Source organism: Dama dama, chromosome 32 (assembly GCF_033118175.1).
Source record: "Dama dama isolate Ldn47 chromosome 32, ASM3311817v1, whole genome shotgun sequence".
NCBI classification, from domain to species: Eukaryota; Metazoa; Chordata; class Mammalia; order Artiodactyla; family Cervidae; genus Dama; species Dama dama.
The window spans coordinates 15925425-15946015 of record NC_083712.1 but is presented as its reverse complement, the minus strand read 5'-3'; the positions used below and the strand labels follow the sequence as shown (position 1 = coordinate 15946015).

At 34.6% G+C, this 20591-nt stretch overlaps 1 non-coding gene across 1 annotated transcript; it reads left to right on the top strand.

Moving 5' to 3' along the window:
- The first annotated feature begins 1732 nt into the window (after window positions 1-1732).
- Window positions 1733-1804, top strand: TRNAF-GAA (transfer RNA phenylalanine (anticodon GAA)). Its single transcript has one exon. It is a non-coding gene; the product is annotated as a tRNA-Phe (tRNA).
- Window positions 1805-20591: the final 18787 nt, after the last annotated feature.

Genomic DNA, 20591 nt, shown 5'->3' with positions numbered 1-20591 from the left:
GTTTATGTCCTTTGCTGCACAAAAGCTTTTAAGTTTAACTGGGTCCCATTTGTTTGTTTTTATTTCCATTACTCTAGAGGTGGGTCACAGAGGATCTTGCTGTGCTTTATGTCATGGAGCATTCTGCCAATGTTTTCATCTAAGAGCTTGATAGTTTCTAACCTTACATTTACTTCTTTAATCCATTTTGAGTTTATTTCAGTGTGGTGTTAGAAAGTGTTCCGGTTTCATTCTTTTGCATGTGCCTGTCCAGTTTTTCCTGCGTTACTTATTGAAGGGGCTACCTCTTCTCCATTGTATATTTTTGCCTCCTTTGTCAACGATAAGGTGCCCACAGGTGTGGAAGTTTATCTCTTGGCTTTTTATCTTCCTCTGCTGGTTTATATTTCTGCTTTTGTGTCAGTACCATACTGTCTTCATGACTGTAGCTTTGTCTGAAGTCAGGAAGGCTGATTCCTCCAGCTCTGTTTTTCTTTAAGATTGCTTTGGCTATTCAGAGTCTTTTGTGTTTGCATACAGATTGTGAAATGTTTTGAGTTCTGTGAAAAATATAATAAGTTTGATAGGGATTGCATTGAATCTGTTGATTATTTTGGGTAGTATAGTCATTTTCACAGTATTGATTCTTCCAATCCAAAAAACATGGTGTATCTCTCCATCTGTTTTGTGTCATTTCTGATTTCTTTCATCAGTGTCTTAAAATTTTCTGCATACAGGTCTTTTGATTCTTTGGGTAGGCTTATTCTTAGGTATTTCATTAATTTTGTTGCAGTGGTGAATGGGATTGCTGCCTTAACCTCTCTGATTTTTCATTGTTAGTATATAGGAATTCAAGAGATTTCTGTGTATTAATTTTATATCCTGTAACTTTAATATATTAATTGATGAATTTAGTAATTTTCTGGCATAATCTTTAGGGTTTTCTATGTATAATATCATGTTATCTATGTATGTATATCATGTATGTTATACTATGTAGTATCATGTCATCTGCAAATAGAGTTTTATTTCTTCTTTTCCAATTTAGATCCCTTTCATTTCCTTTTTCCTCTCTGATTGCTGTGGTAAGGACTTCCAAAACTATGTTGAATAACAGTGGTGAGAATGGGCAGCTTTGTCTTCTTCCTGATCTTAGAGGAAATGCTTTCAGTTTTTCTCCATTGAGAATAATGCTTGCTGTGAGTATGTCATGTATGACCTTTAGTATGTTGAGACAGTTTCCTTCTATTATGATATATTGTTTTTGTTAGTTTTGGTGGGTTTTTTTTTTTTTTTTTTTTTTTTGGTTTCATAGTACATCACTGCAAGGGCATATTATACTTCATTAGTATTTTTGTTGGTGGATAGTAAATTAGTTTGTATCCATATATTTTGTTATTACAAACTAACCCCAATGAATAGGATTATATATACCTACCCCAGTAAATATGTGCCTATGTACCTATAATTCTGATATTTATTAACTAAGTACCTGGACCAAAATTGTATAGGGGTCTTTCTTGCCCCGCACTCTGAGCAACATGTTGTTATCACAGTTATCTTTCCTACTTTGTTTTTAAAATGTATATGCTGCTGCTGCTGCTAAGTCGCGTGAGTCATGTTTGACTCTGTGCAACCCCATAGACGGCAGCCCACCAGGCTCCTCTGTCCTGGGATTCTCCAGGCAAGAATACTGGAGTAGGTTGCCATTTCTTTCTCCATAAAATGTACATATCCTACCTTTAATGGGGTTTCCCTGGTGGCTCAGAGGATAAAGTGTCTGCCTGAAATGCAGGAGACCCGGGTTCGATCCCTGGGTTGGGAAGATCCCCTGGAGAAGGATACTGTAGTCTGCCAGGCTCCAGTCCATGGGGTCACAAAGAGTTGGACACAACTGAGTGACTTCACTTTAATTTAAAAATTATTTACAGTGAAAATATTTTTGTAAGTTTTATATTGTAATTTCAGTATTTATTTTTTTCATAATGACCAGTTGAATCCCTATTTGTCTTGTATCCATATTAACTGGTATTAAGGAAATATGCCCTATTCATGCATATCAGTTTCAAATATTTTCTCAGTTTGAATTTTTATGCTTTAAGTTTTTTACATTAGCATTTTTCCTTTAAAAAGTAACAGAAATATCACTTCAAGATTATATTTTAATATTCTGATTTCAAAATTATAATTAATATCCCTTGATTTCTTTTGACAATTTGTGTTGATCTTTATGATTTAAATCTGTTATTGATGATTAATTGAAGTTAAATTGTTAAAAAGAGTAAGGGAGGGAAGGAACTGGATTTTGTTTAGATGGCTATCAATCCTAGTGTCAATTAATAATCTATTGATTATCCACTTACTTTGACTGCTACTTGTATCATATGATAAGACATTTTTCTTTTATCATATGTTAAAACATTTTTCTATTTCTGGTCTTTATTGTATGGAGCTATGTGTTTACCATTAATATGATATGTTAAATATTGTAGCTCAATATTATGTTTTAACATCATTAGGAGACCCTTCTCAATATTACTAAATTTTATAATGTCTCTGCTTAATTTTCATTTCATTTTTTCTATTCAGTTGAAAGTTTATATAGTTGCTGAAGCTATTAGCATTTTCATGGGGAATCATATTTGTTTAGAAAGAAGTGACATATTCACAATACATGGTTTCTTTATCCAACCTTAGTGTTTACCAATGCAGTGTGTATTATTTTGATTAGAAATGATATAGAAATAGAGAAGATTGAGAGGGAAGGATGTGAGGAGCTTATGATGATGTCTAGCTCTTTAAGCTTCAACAATAAGCTTGCTGTTACTGAGACATTTGTTTCCACATATATTTATTGCCTAATATTTCTTATTATGGTACTATCATGTATTTAGCTCTTCTGGAGTGTTGATTAGCTTACTGTGTAGTTCTAGCTATAAAAGTGTAAAATGAGCAATCATTTTGCAACTGCAATTTTTCTTTTCAATTTTATAGTTTTCTTTCTCTTATTTTTACATCATCTACTCAAAGAGAACAACATTAGTTAATGATGATAGTATGTAACCTTGATTTTTTTTCTGATGTCAGAGTATGTTGAGTGTTAGCTTTAAACATGAGTCCAGCATTAGCATGAACGCATCAGCTTGCACCCTGAGCAGCAGGAGGGGAAGCATAGTGTGGGAATTTCAGGCACTGAGTGCGGAGCCCTTTTCAGCTCAGCTCCCTCCTTGTGTGTCCTTGAACATCACCAGCTTCTAATGTTGGCAAAAGGATTTGAGACTCTTCAAGTACTGGCATCTATGAGGAATTATTAAAAGGGGTTTATGTATTACCCTGTAAATGGAAACAGGCTCCTAATTGTACAAAAATGTTTTAAAAACAATACTTCAAAGTATAATTTTCTTATTATGTAAACCTTTACAGAGTATACGAGTCTCAGTACATTTTGAAAGGCTTAGGTAATATTCATACTAAAAATAATGATGGATCAACATCAAAATACAAACAAAATTATCTCAGGAATTAAATGGTATGCTCTTTTTGCAGGCTTATGCTAATAAATCAATGAAACAAGATGTAGAAAACATATGAGTAGACTTCATTAAAGATGCATTTCAAAAGAATGGCACAATAGTATATTTATATAATAATATTTGTAGTCTGATTTATTTACACATGACTGTACCTATCTGTTAATTAGAATTTATTTTCCTCATTTTACAGAACCTATGTAAGGCATTTTTGTTGTTGTTCTGATTATTTTTAAAAAGCAAAATCTAGTTGAAAAATAGACTCATGTTGCTAAAGAAGCAATATGGTTGAGGTTTTAGACACTTCACAGGTTAAAAAAAAAAGGTAAAATACCAAGAACTACATTTCCAGTTACTAATTATATTATGAAACTTTGTCATCTATCATAATGACCTTTAAGAGAGACCATACAACTCATTGTTTTATTTTATATCACAACACTGTTACACGTATGACTAATGATTACATACTGAATCTATAGTAAAAGCAACACATCCATTTTCAACATTATTCACATGCTTGCTTTCAACTTTAAGCCCCTATGTTAAGCCCTTTAGCTTTCAACTGAATTCAGTTTGTAATAAAACTAGCTTAATACCATGTCGAATGAAACACCTGCCGTTCTGTAGCACTCTAAAATACAACTGCAGCCTCTCTCGTGGTAAGTTTAGACTTCTGCATTTCAGTGGTAAAAGCAGGTAAAGAAATGGAGGGAATAAAGCAAAAAAGAAAAATAGCAAAAAAGGAATGCAAAAAGTGCTTGTCTTATTATCACAGAAATTTTGTTTTTGTTTGATTCCATTCATTTATGTTTTATTATATGATTTGGTCATTGTACAAACAAAATGATAAACACTATTTACTACAGATGACTATAAATCACACAAAATCTGGAAAACTATGAGGGAAGTTTCCTTTGTTATAGCAATTATTCAAAGGTTGACATCTGTTGAAATCATTTCTGAACAAATTTTTTTCCATTATTTATGGAAAAGAATAAGCAGACAGCTGTTTTTTTCTGGGGGAATTGTCTTGTATTATCTTTTACAAATATATACAGTGGTATTATCAACTTCTTTTACTCTAAATATAAAGTTGTATTAATATTAATAAAATTAATAGTTGTGTTATGGTGACAACTCCTAAAATGAGGATTAGAGAAAAATAATGTCTATAAAAGTTACAACTATATTAAAATTTCAATGGAAATATTATTTCCAAAATAGTCTTTGAATCTTGAGCCAGTGAGCAAAATATACATTGAAATCTGTATAGCAGTTATTAAATTTTTATTTTCAGGCTGAACTGACATGTTCTTTATGAATAAAATTTTCAAGAGATTTTGTGTGCTATGGTCCACTAAACATGGGGAAAACCTCAAGCAAGAATGACATTACTTTTTATGAATATTAACATAAATTAAAGTTCTTATTCCTCACTTGAGAGCAAACCAGAGACTTCTTCTTAGAAAAAATATACTGTGGATGGCATTAAATATTTGTGCTTATATTTTACTCACCAAAACTCACTGAGGATTTGTTACAGTATTCACATACTCCTGAAAGGGAATATAGACCTTCTTAAAGATACATTTGTAAAATATAAGAATAGGTGAAACAGTTGGAGAAAAAAATGATTGAATAGACAAATATGACAGATCAACCATTTTACTCCACTGATGTTATTAATACAAATGATTATTTACAGAATGATCTTGTTGGCTGAGAGGTGAGAACAACCTAGTCTTGCTGGCAGGAGTCCAGTTCACAGCGATCTTGATGCTGACCTTCACTCTGGAACGCCATTCCTCTCTGGAAGAGCTGCTCTTTTTTTGGTCGGACTCAAGTGTCCTCTCCATCCACCAAGTACGTTTTCAAAGATTTCTCAACTTTAATCCTTGTAACACTCTGAGTGAATGAGCCTTGAATGGAATACTTCCCCAAGGTCAAATACAACAAAAAAATCTATGACTTAAATGAACCCAAATCTAGTTCACTCTTATTTCAGCTTATTTTTCCTCATAAAAAAAAAAAAAAAAGCATTACCAGGTTGTCTGACAGTACCAGAGGAAGCAAATGAGGGTAAACCATTTTCCGACAGGCGAAATTGGTCTGCTGCAGAAAACAGGCAGAGCTGTAATTTCTCCCGCTGTATACTTAGGAGGTAAGTCAAGCCCGTGTCACAGAACAAAAGAAGCAAGCAGAGTCCTTTCTGCGCTCAGTCCCTTTCCGCTGGGGCCAAATGTGAACAGATGATTTTGGCTTGTGAGGAGGTTGGCTATAAAAACTAAATAGCCCACATCTTCCTGACTTGAATTTAGCTTTAAGTTAGATTTTAGTTGGAACAGAAAAAAAAAAAAAATATGTATGTTGTTTTTCAGTACCTACATTTGGTAATATTGAACATAATTACAAATCAGTTGGCAAGGAGGTAGAGGAGGAAGGTGATCAGTGGAAGAGGGAGGATGAGAAGAAGTTTTATTGACCAGGTGATGGACCAGGATAGATTAATAGAGACAATCAATGTGTTCAGACAGTAAAACTGAAAAAAAAAAAAAAAAAAGGGTTTCTGTTTTAATTTCTGAGTCCTTTAGTCTTCTTGAAAGTACATAGGAAGCTATGGTTTAGCACACATGTATAGCTTATTTTCAAAATGGCTCAAATTTTATTTTATTTTATTTTTTTTGTGGTTCCAAGCTGAGAAATCCCAATTTCTCACTTTTGCAGGGTGGGGTACAACCAAGGTCGCAAAACATAAACCTGATCATTGTGGTTGATCAGAATTCAGAGACACCCATTTATTTATGTGCTCAAGCTTGTATTGATCTAAATAATATTTCACAAGTATCTGTTGTATATAGGCACTAAATATAAACCAGTGACAAAAATCAGGCAAAGTATGCTTTCATGGAACATACAGTCTTTTGAATAATAAAAATGCACTTAAATTTTAATGCATATAGTTATGTCTTATGAGAAGAAGAAGCATGATTTTAAAATATAGAGTAAGAAAATAAAAATCTGTTTTAGAATTTTGTAATGGGCAGCCTGAATCTTTTAGTTGCGATCTCGAAACTAAATGGAAGGAGGGAGAGGAGTACCTGAAGGCTATTGGAATAACATCTGCAGCAAAAAGAACTACAGCCTCGAAGACAGAACCCTAGACAGGATGAGCCCGGCTAACTCCTCGGGACATCACCTGGAGAGGACCATGAAATGTGAGTACAAGATACTAAGACATAAGAAAAATGCCCTGAGTTCTAATTTTACTAAAACTACCAAGTATACACTACATACAACTACTATACACACACACTATATATATACTGCGTTTCAACTGAAAAGGCTCTTCACAGAAATGTGGCATGTTCTAACAGTAACCAGGGGTTGTACGCTTATGCAGAACAAACTGGGCTCAAGTGGTAAAATGATAAATTCTACCAAAATAGTTATACACTTAAAAATTTTATAATGGCTTCACTCAATTTCACCTCTTTAGAAGAATATTAAATCCAATAAAATTGTATTTATGTGAATTGAATACGGCTGGATTTTTAGCAATTCCTACATAGACCCAGTGCTTTCCTTTTTAAGTATACCATTTTTCAAATTCTGAAAGAGTAAATCATGACCTTAATTGTAGATCTTACTGTGAATTTCAGCTTCACAAAAATTATTAAATATTTGTTGGAATTCATATTGTGAAATCTTATAAAATGTTACGTCTATTATGATTCAGCTTCTTATAATAGAAACCTGATGTTTCAATGTTGTTTAAATTAAATATATTCACACTCGGTAAAAAGTGCCAATGTGAGGTGTCCAACTCGATGAATTTTGACAGATGTGTGTAACCACCGATAAAATTTCCATTCCTTACAAAGTTCTTTAAAATCTCCTTTACAATCAATCTTGATAAGCTTTCCATCACTGAAACTTAGTCCTGCTTATTCTAGAATTTATTAGAACTGGGATCATTCATGTAAATATTTGATTGCATAATCTCAGACCCTATAACTTACAACATTATTAGCATTGCTGCATGCAGTGTTCATTCCTAAATAGTACACATGACTGACTCAACCAACACAGGAACTGGGATACTGGCCTTCCACATAGTCAGAAATCCCCATATAACTTAGAGCTGGCCTTCAGTAACCCTGGTTCCACATCCATGGATTCAACCAGCTGCAGACTGTGTAATACTGTAGTACATATCTAGTGAAACAAACATGGATCCACACAGTTCAAACCATGTTGTTGAAGGGTCAGCTATTGATCATGTGTGACCCAATTAGTTTATCCATTCACCAATGAAAACATTTTAAGTTCAGGTTTGAGATTTAATTAATGAATTAAACAGCTACAAATACATATGAACAACTCATCTGTTCTAATTCCTCTTGAATAAATATTGTGGGAGTGGAAGAACTGCATTGTAGGACATATACATATTTCACTTTATAAGTAACTGTTCCATGTTAGAAATGTATTAGAATTCTAATTGTTCCAATCCCTACCAATGATTAGTAGTAAGTCTATATTGATAACTTAATCTATTATGACAGGGATGCAGCTGAATCTCATTATGTGTGTTTATCAGTGTAAATTTTATACATTTTGACATGTTCAGACCCATGAAACTATCACTGCAATAAGGTACAATGCATAACCCATCACTTCCATAATTTCTTGTATAATTTATTTGTCCTATACCTCTCTACTCATCTTGTCTCTCCCCAGGGGAAAAAAAAATTTTCCTGTCCATTTATTGCACATTTCCTTGAATTTTTAATAAGAGGAATCATACAGCATATATGCTTTTCTTGGTATGGTATATTTCATTCAATATTACTTTGGCATTATTCTATTGTATGGGTACATCACAATCTGTTTAGTCATTTGCCTATTGATAGACATTTATACTGTTATAATAAAGTTGCTTTGAACATTTCTGTAGAAGTTTTATGTTTATACATGCTTTTGTTTCTCTTGGAATGGCTGACTCATAAGGCAGGTATATGTTTAATGTTTTAAGAAACTGCTAAAATTTTTTTGCAAATGGTTGTATCATTTTACCCTCCCAAAACAGTATATGAGTTTCAGTTGTTTCCCATCCTATCCAAAACTTGGTATGATTTGTCTTTTTAATCTGTGCTATTGTAATGTGTGTGGTACATTATCTATATTATAATGTATATGGAATTGTGATTTGCATTCTCAGAGTCAAATGCTATCGAGTACTACTTAATATGCTTCTTGGCCTACAGATGTCTTTTTAGAATTATCCAAATGTTTTGCCTATTTTTAATTGAGGTATTTGTCTTTATTATTGATATATATGTGTGTATATATGTGTGTGTGTGTGTGTATATATATATATATATAAACATATACTGTTAATCCTTAAAAAGCACAGGTTTGAAATGCAGAGGTCAACTTAAACATGTTTTTTTTTTCCAATAGTAAATACAGTGGTACCACAATCCTCAGTTGAGTAAAATTGTGAACAGAAAGGAACTGTGGATCTGGAGGACCAAGAGTAAGTTACAGAAAAATTTTCAAGGGCAGGCACCCTTAATCCCCACTTTGTTCAAAGGCAATCTGTAAATAGTTCCTGATGCATGTTCTTACTGAGTTGTATGTTTTGCAAATGATTTATTCGAGCCTTTTAAGTTTTTAAGTGTCTCTGGAAAATCAAGTGTTGACTTTTGATTGTTTTATTAATATTCTCCTTTCACACTTAATTATGTGTCATTTTAAAGAAATCATTGCCTGACATAAGTTCACTAAATTCTATTTTCTAGAAACTTTATAGTTATTGTACTTACATTTATTTAGGGATCAGATACACTTTAAGGTAACACCTGAAATTCATTTTTTGTCATGTGTTGAGAATATGTATATAATATTGAATATATACAAACTAACCATTAAGTAATCTTTGCAATACTGTAGCTTGAAAATATCTTTACCAGGCAGTCTTAAGTATTTCCACTTAGTTTTTTGTTTTCAAAATTTGTTGGACTTTCTTCTAGGATCTAGGGATTTATACTTTTAATCAAATTAGGGGAAAATGTTGACAATTATTTCTTGATACCCCCCTTCTATGTAAGAACATTAGCCTATCTAAGGCTGTCTAAGAGTTCATTGATTCTTGGTTCTCCTCTACTATCTCCTTTGACAGATTCTGTTCAGACATTATCAGGTTCACAAGCATTTTGTTATGTTCAGTTCAGTTAATTTGCTTAGTCATGCCCGACTCTTTGCGACCCCATGGACTGCAGCACGTCAGCCTTCCCTGACCATCACCAACTCCCAGACCTTGCTCAAATTCATGTCCATCAAGTCTGTGATGCCATCCAACCACCTCATAATCTGTTGTTCCCTTCCCCTCCTGCCTTCAATCTTTCCCAACATCAGGGTCTTTTCCAATGAGTTAGTTCTTCACATCAGGTGGCCAAAGTATTGGAGTTTCAGCTTCAGCATCAGTCCTTCCAATGAATATTCAGGACTGATTTCCTTTATGATAGACTGGTTGGATCTCCTTGCAGTCCAAGGGACTCTCAAGAACCTTCTCCAACACCACAGTTCAAAAGCATCATTTCTGTGGTGCTCAGCTTTCTTTATAGTCCAACTCTCACATCCATACATGACCACTGGAAAAACCATAGCCTTGACTAGACAGACCTTTGTTGGCAAAGTAATGTCTGCATTTTAATATGCTAAGTTGGTCATAGCTTTTCTTCCAAGGAGCAAGACTCTTCATTTCCTGGCTGCCGTCAACATCTGCAGTGATTTTGTTGCCTAAGAAAATAAAGTCTCTCATTGTTTCCATTGTTTCCTCATCTATTTGCCATGAAGTGATGGGACTGGATGGCATTATCTTAGTTTTTTGAATGTTGAGTTTTAAGCCAGCTTTTTCACTCTCCTCTTTCACTTTCTTTAAGGGGCTCATTAGTTCCTCTTCACTTTCTACCATAAGGGTGGTGTCATCTGCGTATCTGAGATTATTGATATCTCTCCCGGCAGTCTTGATTCCAGCTTGTGCTTCATCCAGCCCAGCATTTTGCATGATGTTCTCTGCATACAAGTTAAGTAAACAGAGTGACAATATACAGCTTTGACATACTGCTTTTCAAATTTGGAACCAGTCTGTTGTTCCATGTCTGGTTCTAACTGTTGCTTCTTGACCTGCATACAGATTTCTCAGGAGGCAGGTAAGGCGGTCTGGTATTCCCATCTCTTGAAGAATTCTCCAAGTTTCTTTTGATCTACAGAATCAAATGCTTTGGCGTAATCAATAAAGAAGGAGTAGATGTTATTCTGGAGCTCTCTTGCTTTTTCAGTGATCCAATGGATATTGGCAATTTGATCTCTGATTCCTCTGCCTTTTCTAAATCCAGCTTGAACATCTGGAAGTTTTTGGTTCATGCACTGTTGAAGCCTAGCTGGGAAAATTTTGAGCATTACTTTACTAGCATGTGAGATGAGTGCAATTGTGTGGTAGTGTGAACATTCTTTGGCATTGTTTTTCTTCGGGATTGGAATGAAAGCTGAGCTTTTCCAGTCCTGTGGCCACTGCTGAGTTTTCCAAATTTGCTGGCTTATTGAGCGCAGCACTTTCACAGCATCATCTTTTAGGATTTGAAATAGCTCAACTGGAATTCCATCACCTCCACTAGCTTTGTTTGTAGTGATTCTTCCTAAGGCCCACTTGACTTCACATTCCAGGATGTCAGGCTCTAGGTAAGTGATCATACCGTCATGGTATGTGGTTCATGAAGATCTTTTTTGCATAGTTCTTCTGTGCATTCTTGCCACCTCTTCTTAATATTTTCCGCTTCTGTTAGGTCCATACCATTTCTGTCCTTTATTGTGCCCATCTTTGCATGAAATGTTCCCTTGGTATCTCTGATTTTCTTGAAGAGATCTTTAGTCTTTCCCATTCTGTTGTTTTCCTCTATTTCTTTGCACTGATAACTGAGGAAGGCTTTCTTATCTCTCCTTGCTGTTCTTTGGAACTCTGCATTCAAATGGGTATATCTTTCCTTTTCTCCTTTGCCTCTAGCTTCTCTTCTTTACTCAGCAATTTGTAAGGCCTCCTGAGATGACCATTTTGCCTTTTTGTATTTCTTTTTCTTGGGGATGGTCTTGATCACTGCCTCCTGCACAATGCCATATTTCTCCAGACACTCTATCAGATCTAATCCCTTGAATCTATTTGTCACTTCCACTCTATAATTGTAATGGATTTTATTTAGGTCATACCTGAATGGTCTAGTGGTTTTCCCTATTTTCTTTGATTTAAGTCTGAATTTGCCAATAAGGAGTTCATGATGAGCCACAGTTAGCTCCTGGTCTTGTTTTTGCTGACTGTATAGAGCTTCTCCATCTTTGGCTGCAAAGAATATAATCAGTCTGATTTCAGTGTTGACCATCTGGTGATGTCCATGTGTAGAATCATCTCTTGTGTTGTTGGAAGAGGATGTTTGCTGTGACCTGACTCTTCTAGAAAAACTCTGTTAGTCTTTGCACTGCTGCATTTTGCATTCCAGTGCCAAACTTGCTGGTTACTCCAGGTGTTTCTTGACGTCCTACTTTTGCATTCCATTCCCGTATGATGAAAAGGACATCTTTCTTTTGGTGTTAGTTCTAGAAGGTCTTGTACGTCTTCATAGAACTGTTCATCTTCAGCCTCTTCTGCATTAGTAGTTAGGGCATAGACTTGGATCACTGTGATATTGAATGATATGCCTTGAAAACGAACAGAGATAATTCTGTCATTTTTGAGACTGCACCCAAGTACTGCCTTTCAGACTCTTTTGATAACTATGAGAACTACTCCATTTCTTCTTAGGGATTCTTGCCACAGTAGTAGATATAATAGTTATCTAAATTATATTTGCCCATTCTGGTCTATTTTGGTTCATTGGTTCATTGAAATGTTGATATTCACTCTTGCCATCTGCTGTTTGACCACTTCCAGTTTACCTTGTCATGGACCCGACATTCGAGGTTCCTCTGCACTGTTGTTCTTACAGCATTGGACTCTGCTTTCATACCAGGCACATCCACAATGGGGCGTTGTTTCCACTTTGGCTCAGCCTCTTCATTCCTTCTGGAGCTATTTCTCCGCTGTTCTCCAGTAGCATCTTGGGCACGTACCTACCTGGGGAGTTCATCATTCAGTGGCATATCTTTTTGCCTTTTCATACTGTTCGTAGAGTTCTCAAGGAAAGATGCTGAAGAGCCATTCCCTTCTCCAGTGGACCACATTCTGTCAGAACTCTCCACCATAAGCTGTCCATGTTGGGTGGCCCTACATGGCATGGCTCATAGTTTCATTGAGTTAGGCAAGGCTGTGATCCATGTGATTAGTTTTCTGTGATTGTGGTTTTCATTCTGTCTGCCCTCTGAGTCATAACCTGTATGTATGTATGTATGTATGTATTGGTGATGTCAAAGAGCTTACTGCCCATATTTTCTTCTCAGAGTTTTAAGCTTTAAAGTGTTTTATTCTTTAATCCATTTTGAGTTCATTTTTGTATATTTTGTGAAAAAGAAGTCCAGTGGGATTGTTTTCCTTGTAGCTGTCCAGTTATTCCAACACTATTTATTGAGGAGACTATCTTTTCCCCACTGAATATTCTTTCCTCCCTTGCTGAATCGTCTGTGTAAGCATGGAATCTTTCCAGACTCTCTGCTCCATTCCATTGATTCATGTGTCCTGCCATCACTGTATGGTTTAATGACTGTAGCTGTGCAGGATAGTTTGAAATTTGGGGCCTGATACCCCAGCTCTGCTTTTCTTTCTCTGATTGTTTTGGCTATTTGAGATGTTCTGTGCTTCCATACAAGATGTAGGATTACTGCCTTTAGTTTTGTGAAAAATGCCATGAATTGCATTGACTCTGTAGAGATCCTGGGCCATTTTAACAATACTACTTACTGCAATACATATCTTCTCCATTTGTAGCATCTTCCAATTTTTTCATCAGGGGCTTATACTTTTCTCGGTATGGTTCACTCATACACTTAGTTAGATTTATTCTGAGGTATTTTGTTCTTTTAGATGCAATTATACTTTCTAAAATTTTCTCTGATAGTTCATCAGTGGTATACAGAAATGCATAGACTTCTATATATTAATTATGCTTTCTGAAATTGTCAGAATAAATGAATTCAGGAAAGCTTTTTGTGGCACCTTTAGGATTTTCTACATATAGTTATTATGTCATCCACAAATAATGATAGTTTTACTTCTTCCCTGCTAAGCTGAATGCCTTTTCTTGTCTGTTGCTGTGGCTAGGACTTCCTATGCCATGTTGAATAGAAGGAATTGAGATATGTTACCTCTATTCCCTAAATTTTAGTTGTTTTCATGAATGAGTGTTGAATTTTGTCAAAAACTCTTTCTAAATCTATTGAGGTGATCATATAATTTTCATTTTTAAATGTGTTAATATAGTATGTCATGCACTGAATTGTTTTGTGGATATTGAACAGTTCTTGCATCCATAAGATAAATCCCAGTTACTCATGGTGTATGATAATTTTAATGCATTACTGAATTTGGCTTGCTAATATTTTGTTGAGGACTTTTGCATCTATGTTTGCCAGTGATACTGGCCTGTAATTTTTTTGATGGCATCTTTGTATTGTTTTGTTATCATGGTGATGCTGACCTTGTAGGATGAGCTCAAAAGCATTCCTTCGTCTGCAGTTTTTTGGAATAGTTTGAGAAGGATAGTTAACTCTTCTTTATATGTTTGGTTAAAATCTTTTGTGATGAATCTGGTCCTGGACTTTTGTTGGAGGCTTTCGATGACTGATTCAATTTCATTACTTATAACTGGTATGTTCATATATTTTATTTCTTCCTGATTTGGTCTTAGGAGATTGTACATTTCTAGGAATTTATCCATTTTCTCTAGATTGTCCATTTTATTGGCATATAATTGTTCATAGTAATTTCTAATAACCCTTTGTATTTCTGTGGTGTTGGTATAACTTCTCTTTCATTTCTGACTTTATGTATTTGGGTCCTTTTTTGCTCTTGATGACTAAACTAGATGTTCTAGATGAAGATTTATCAATTTTATTTTTTAAGAAAACAGCTCCTAGTTCCATTGATCTTTTCTATTTTTTTAGTGTCTATTTCATTTATTTCTGCTCTGATCTTACAAATTATTTCCTTCTATAACTTTGGGTTTTGTTTATTCTTCTAGTTCCCTTAGCAGTAAGGTTAGATTACTTTGAGATTTTTATTATTTCCTGAAGTAGGTTTGAAGTGCAATAAATTTCCTCTTAGAATTCCATTTGCTAAATCCCATGCATTTTGGATCATTGTGTTTTCATTATTATCTATATCTAGGTATTTTTTATTCTATCTTTAATTTCTTTACCCACAGTTGTTTTTTGTTTTTTTTTTTGTTTGTTTGTTTGTTTTTAGCAGCATATTGTTTAACCTCCACATGACTGTATTATTGCAGTTTTTCTTGTATTTGATCTAGCCTCATAACACTGTGGTCAGAAAAGATGCTTAATTCGATTCCAGGCTTCTTAAATGGACTGAGACTTGTTTTGTATCTGATATCCTGGCAAATATCGCATGTACACTTAAAAATAATGTGTAGTCTGCTGTTATGTAGTGAAATATTATTAAGTTTATCTGGTGTAATGTATTTGAGGCTAGATTCTTCTTATTTTCTATTAGGATGATTCATCCATTGATGTAAGTGGAGGTATTAATATACCTTTCTATTGATATTATTGTATTACTATCAGTATCTTCCTTTACGTCTGCCATATTTATGTATTCAGGTGTTTCTATGTTGAGTACAAAAATATTTGCAATATACAAAAGTATTTACAATATCCTCTTATTGGATTGATCCTTTGTTGTTATGTAATATCCCTCTTTATCTCTTGTTGCAAGTCTTCATTTTAAAGTGTCTCTTATTTGATGTAAGTATTGCTCCCCGAGCGTGTTTCTTTTTTATTTTTAATTAGAGGACATTGCTCTACAGTATTGTGTTGACCCCTGTTACACATCAACATGAATTAGCCACAGATCTACATATGTCCCCTCCCACCTCCCACCCCATCCCACCCCTGCAGGTCATCAGGGAACACTGATTTGAGCTCCCTGTGTCACTCCAGATTGTCACTTGCTAGTCGTTTTACACAGGTGACGTACCTGTTTCCATGCATTCCCTCAATTAGTCCAACTCTCTCCTTCCTTCTGCTTGCTTCTGTTTCCATTTTTCCCATTTTCAGTCTGTGCGTGCTTTAGATCTGAAGCAAGTGTCTTACAGGTAGCATACATATGGGTCATTGTTTTAAATCTATTTTAATAGATGTTTTAAAAATTCTATTTCTAATAGATTTTTTAAAATCTATTCAGTCACCCTATTTTGTTGATTGGAGCGTTTAGTCTATTTACATTTAAAAATATTATTGATAGGCAATATGTATTTATTGTCATTACAGTTAAAGTAATTACTGATAAGCAGTTGTTTTCTGTTCCTTTCTTTGCCCTCTCACTTTGTGATTTGATGACTAATTTCAGTGTTTTGTTTGAATCCTATTCCCTTTTTTTCTATCTATATGGTGTCTGATTGTGATGATCTTAAGACATGTTTAAACTTAAGAATGCAGAGTTGTTAAGTGAATCACTTATTCTCTCCCTTATGATGTCTTTTCTTATTAAAAATAACATATTATATTCGAGTATAACTGATTAACAATGTTGTGATAGTTTCTGGTGGACAGCAAAGGGGCTCAGTCACACATATGCATATGTATACTCTCCCCCAAACTCCCCTCCCATCCAAGCTGTCACATTACATTAAGCAGAGTTCCCTATACTATATACAGGAGGTTATCCATTTTAAATATTACAGTGTGTAATATTGATCCCAAACTCCCTACCTATTTTGTTTTGTGTGTTTAATTGCTTATTGTGGCTATAGATGCTTTTACTATTTTTCTCTTTTAGCCTTCCAAATAGTTTTCACAGCTTATGCTGTGAATCTACTAACTTTACTGTATGTTTCCCCAAATATAAAATGAGATTTTATATTTGTAACTGTAGTATTTTCTCCTTAGAGAAATGTCTTGAACTTTTTTGTCTAAAACCAGTATGATGTTTCAGAACTCTCTTAGTTCTTGTTTCTCTATAAAAGTCTTTATCTCTCTTCAAATATGAATGATAGCCTTGACAGAAGAGTATTCTTGGTTTGGTTTTTTTGTTGTTGTTGTTTTTGCTTTCATCACTTTGAATATATCTTCCAACTCCCTTATGTCCTACAAAATTTTTGCTGAAAACCCAATTCACCACTATATGGGGATTCTCTTGTACATAACTAGTTACTTCTTTCTTGATGTTTTTAATATACTTTTTTTTAACCTTTAATTTTTGCTATTTTATTTTATATTATAGTTGATGTACAATGTTACATGTTAGTTCCCAGTATACATCAATGTGTTAGTTTTAGTTATACATATTCATGTATCCTTTATTTTTAAAGATTCTTTTCCCATATAAGTTATTATAGATTATTGAGTAGAGTTCCCTATGCTATACAGTAGGTCCTGTTGATTATCAATTTTATATATAGCAGTGCTCATATGTTAATCCCAATCTCCTAATTTATCTCCCCCCTCACCTGACCTTTCCTCTTTGGTTACATAAGTTTGTTTTCTATATATGAGTCTATATCTGTTTTGAAAATAAATTCTTTTGTATATTTTTTTTAGATTCTACATGTAAGTGATATCATGTGATATTTATCTTTCTCTGACCTCACTCAATAGGACAATCTCAGGCCCATCTATGGTGCTGCAAATGATATTATTTTGTTATTTCTCATTGCTGACTTAAATTCCATTGTATGTATCTACTACATCTTCATCAATTCCTCTGTCAATGGACATTTAGGTTGCTTCCATGTCCTACTGTTAATAGTGCTACAGTGAATATTGGGGTGCATGTATCTTTTAGAATTATGGTTTTCTCCATCTATATGCCCAGAAGTTGGATAGCTGGGTCCTATGATAGCTCTACTTTTATCATTTTAAGGATCTCCATTCTGTTATCCATAGTAACTGTATCAATTTATATCCCTACCAACAGTGTAGGAGGGTTCCTTTCTACCTACACCCTCTCCAGCATTTGTTTGTAGACTTTTTGATGTTGGCCATTCTGACCTGTCTTAGATGATAACTTACTGTAGTTTTGACTCAAATCTTTAACAGTTGTGATGTTGAACATCTCTTCATGTGCCTTGTGGCCATCTGTATGTCTTCCCTGGAGAGATGTCTATTTAGGTCCTACAGCCACTTTTAAGTGGGTTGGTTGTCATTGAGCTGTATGAGCTGTTTGAGTATTTTGGTGATTAATGCATATATGACCTTTATTATTTGGTGATTAATATTTGCTTCATTTGCAAATATCTTCTCCCATTCTGAGGGTTGTCTTTTGATTCTGTTTATGGTTTCCTTTGCTGTACAGAAGATTATAAGTTTAATTAGGTCCCACTTGTTTATTTTTATTTTCATTACTCTAGGAGGTGGGTCAAAAAAGATCTTACTCTGATTTATGTCAGAATACTTTCCCTATGTTTTCCTCTAAGAGTTTTATAGTATTTGACCTTACATTTAGGTCTTTAATACATTTTGAGTTTATTTTTGTTTACGTAGTTAGGGAGTATTCTGATTTCATTCTTTTACATGCAGCTGTCCAGTTTTCTCAGCACCATTTATGAAGAGACTCTTTTCTCCTCCACTGTATATTCTTGCCTCCTTGGTCATAGATTAGATGACCATAGGTGCATGGGTTTATCTCAGGGTTTTCTATCTTGTTCCATTGATCTATATTTCTGTTTGTGTGCCACCACTATCTGTCTTGACTACCGTAGCTTTATAGTATTGTCTGAGGTCAGGAAGTCTGTATGAAGCTTATTTTCTTCCTTAAGGTCATTTTGGTTATTTAGGGTTTTTGTGTTTTCATACAAATTGTAAAATATTCTGTTCTAATTTTGAGGGTGAAATGCCATTGGGAACTTGATAGGGACTGCACTGAATCTGTAGATTGCTTTTGGTAGTACAGTCATTTTCACAACATTGATTCTTCCAATACAAGAACATGGTATATATCTCCATCTGTTTTTTGTCATCCTTTATTTCTTTCATCAGTATTTTCTGTATTTCTGAGTATAAGTCTTTTGCTTTCTTAGGTAGGTTTATTACCAGGTATTTTTTATATGATCATAAATGGAATTGTTTCCTTAATTTCTCTTTCTGATCTTTCATTGTTAATGTATAGGAATGCAAGAGATTTACTTGTGCTAATTTTGTATCCTGCAGTCTTACTGAATTAATTGATGAGCTCCAGTAGTTTTCTGGAAGCATTTTTAGGATATCCTATGTACAATATCATGTCATATGTAAACGGTGACAGTTTTATTTCTTCTTTCCAATTTGGATTCCTTTATTTTCTTTAATTGTCATGGCTAAAACTTTCAAAACTATGTTGAATAACAGTGGCAAGAGTGGTCATCCTTGTCCTATTCCTAATATTAGAGGGAATATTTTCTGTTTTTCACCATTGAGAATGATGTATGCTGTGGGTTTGTCCTATATGACCTTTATTATATAGAGGTAAGTTCCCTCTATGCCCATTTCTAGAGTGTTTTTATGGGTGCAGAATTTTGTCAAAAGTTTTTTTTCTGCATCTATTGAGATGCATGTGTAGTCATTCTTCAGTTTGTTAATGTGTATCACACTGATTGATTTGCAGATATTGAAGAATCCTTGCATCTCTGAGATAAACCCCATGTGATAGTGCTGTAGGATGCAAACTAGTACAGCCGCTATGGAAAACAGTGTGGAGATTTCTTAAAAAACTGGACATAGAACTGCCATATGACCCAGCAATCCCACTTCTGGGCATACACACTGAGGAAACCAGATCTGAAAGAGACACGTGCACCCCAATGTTCATCGCAGCACTGTTTATAATAGCCAGGACATGGAAACAACCTAGATGCCCATCAGCAGATGAATGGATAAGGAAGCTGTGGTACATATACACCATGGAATATTACTCAGCCATTAAAAAGAATTCATTTGAACCAGTCCTAATGAGATGGATGAAGCTGGAGCCCATTATACAGAGTGAAGTAAGCCAGAAAGATAAAGACCATTACAGCATACTGACACATGTATATGGAATTTAGAAAGGTGATAACGATAACCCTATATGCAGAACAGAAAAAGAGACACAGATGTACAGAACAGACTTTTGAACTTTGTGGGAGAATGTGAGGGTGGGATATTTCAAAAGAACAGCATGTATACTATCTATGGTGAAACAGATCACCAGCCCAGGTGGGATGCACGAGACAAGTGCTCCGGCCTGGTGCACTGGGAAGACCCAGAGGAATCGGGTGGAGAGGGAGGTGGGAGGGGGGATCGGGATTGGGAATACATGTAAATCCATGGCTGATTCATATCAATGTATGACAAAACCCACTGGAAAAAAAAATAATAATAATAAAAATTAAAAAAAAAAAAAAAACCCATGTGATAGTGCTGTAGGATTCTTTTAATGTGTTGTTGGATTCAGTTTGATAGTATTTTGTTGAGGATATCTGCATCTATGTTCATCAGTGATATTGATCTATGATTTTCTTTTTTATGTTTTCTTTGCTGATTTTGGTGTCAGAGTGATGGTGGCCTCCTAGAATGAGCTTGGGAGTGTTTCTTTACCTGCAGCTTTTTTAGAATTGTTTTAGAAGGATATGTGTTAACTCCTCTTATCTAAACGTTTGATTGAATTCACATGTGAAGCTATTTGTCCTAGACTCCTTTGTTGTAGGTTCTTTAGTCACAGTTCCAACTTCAGTACTTGTGATTGGTCTGTTCATGTTTTCTGTTTCTTCCTGGATCAGCCTTAGAAGATTGACTTTCTAGGCATTTCTCCATTTCTTCTTAAAGTTGTCCATTTTATTGGCATATAGTTGTTTGTATTAGTCTCTTACAATCCTTTGTATTTCTGTAATGTCAGTTGTAACT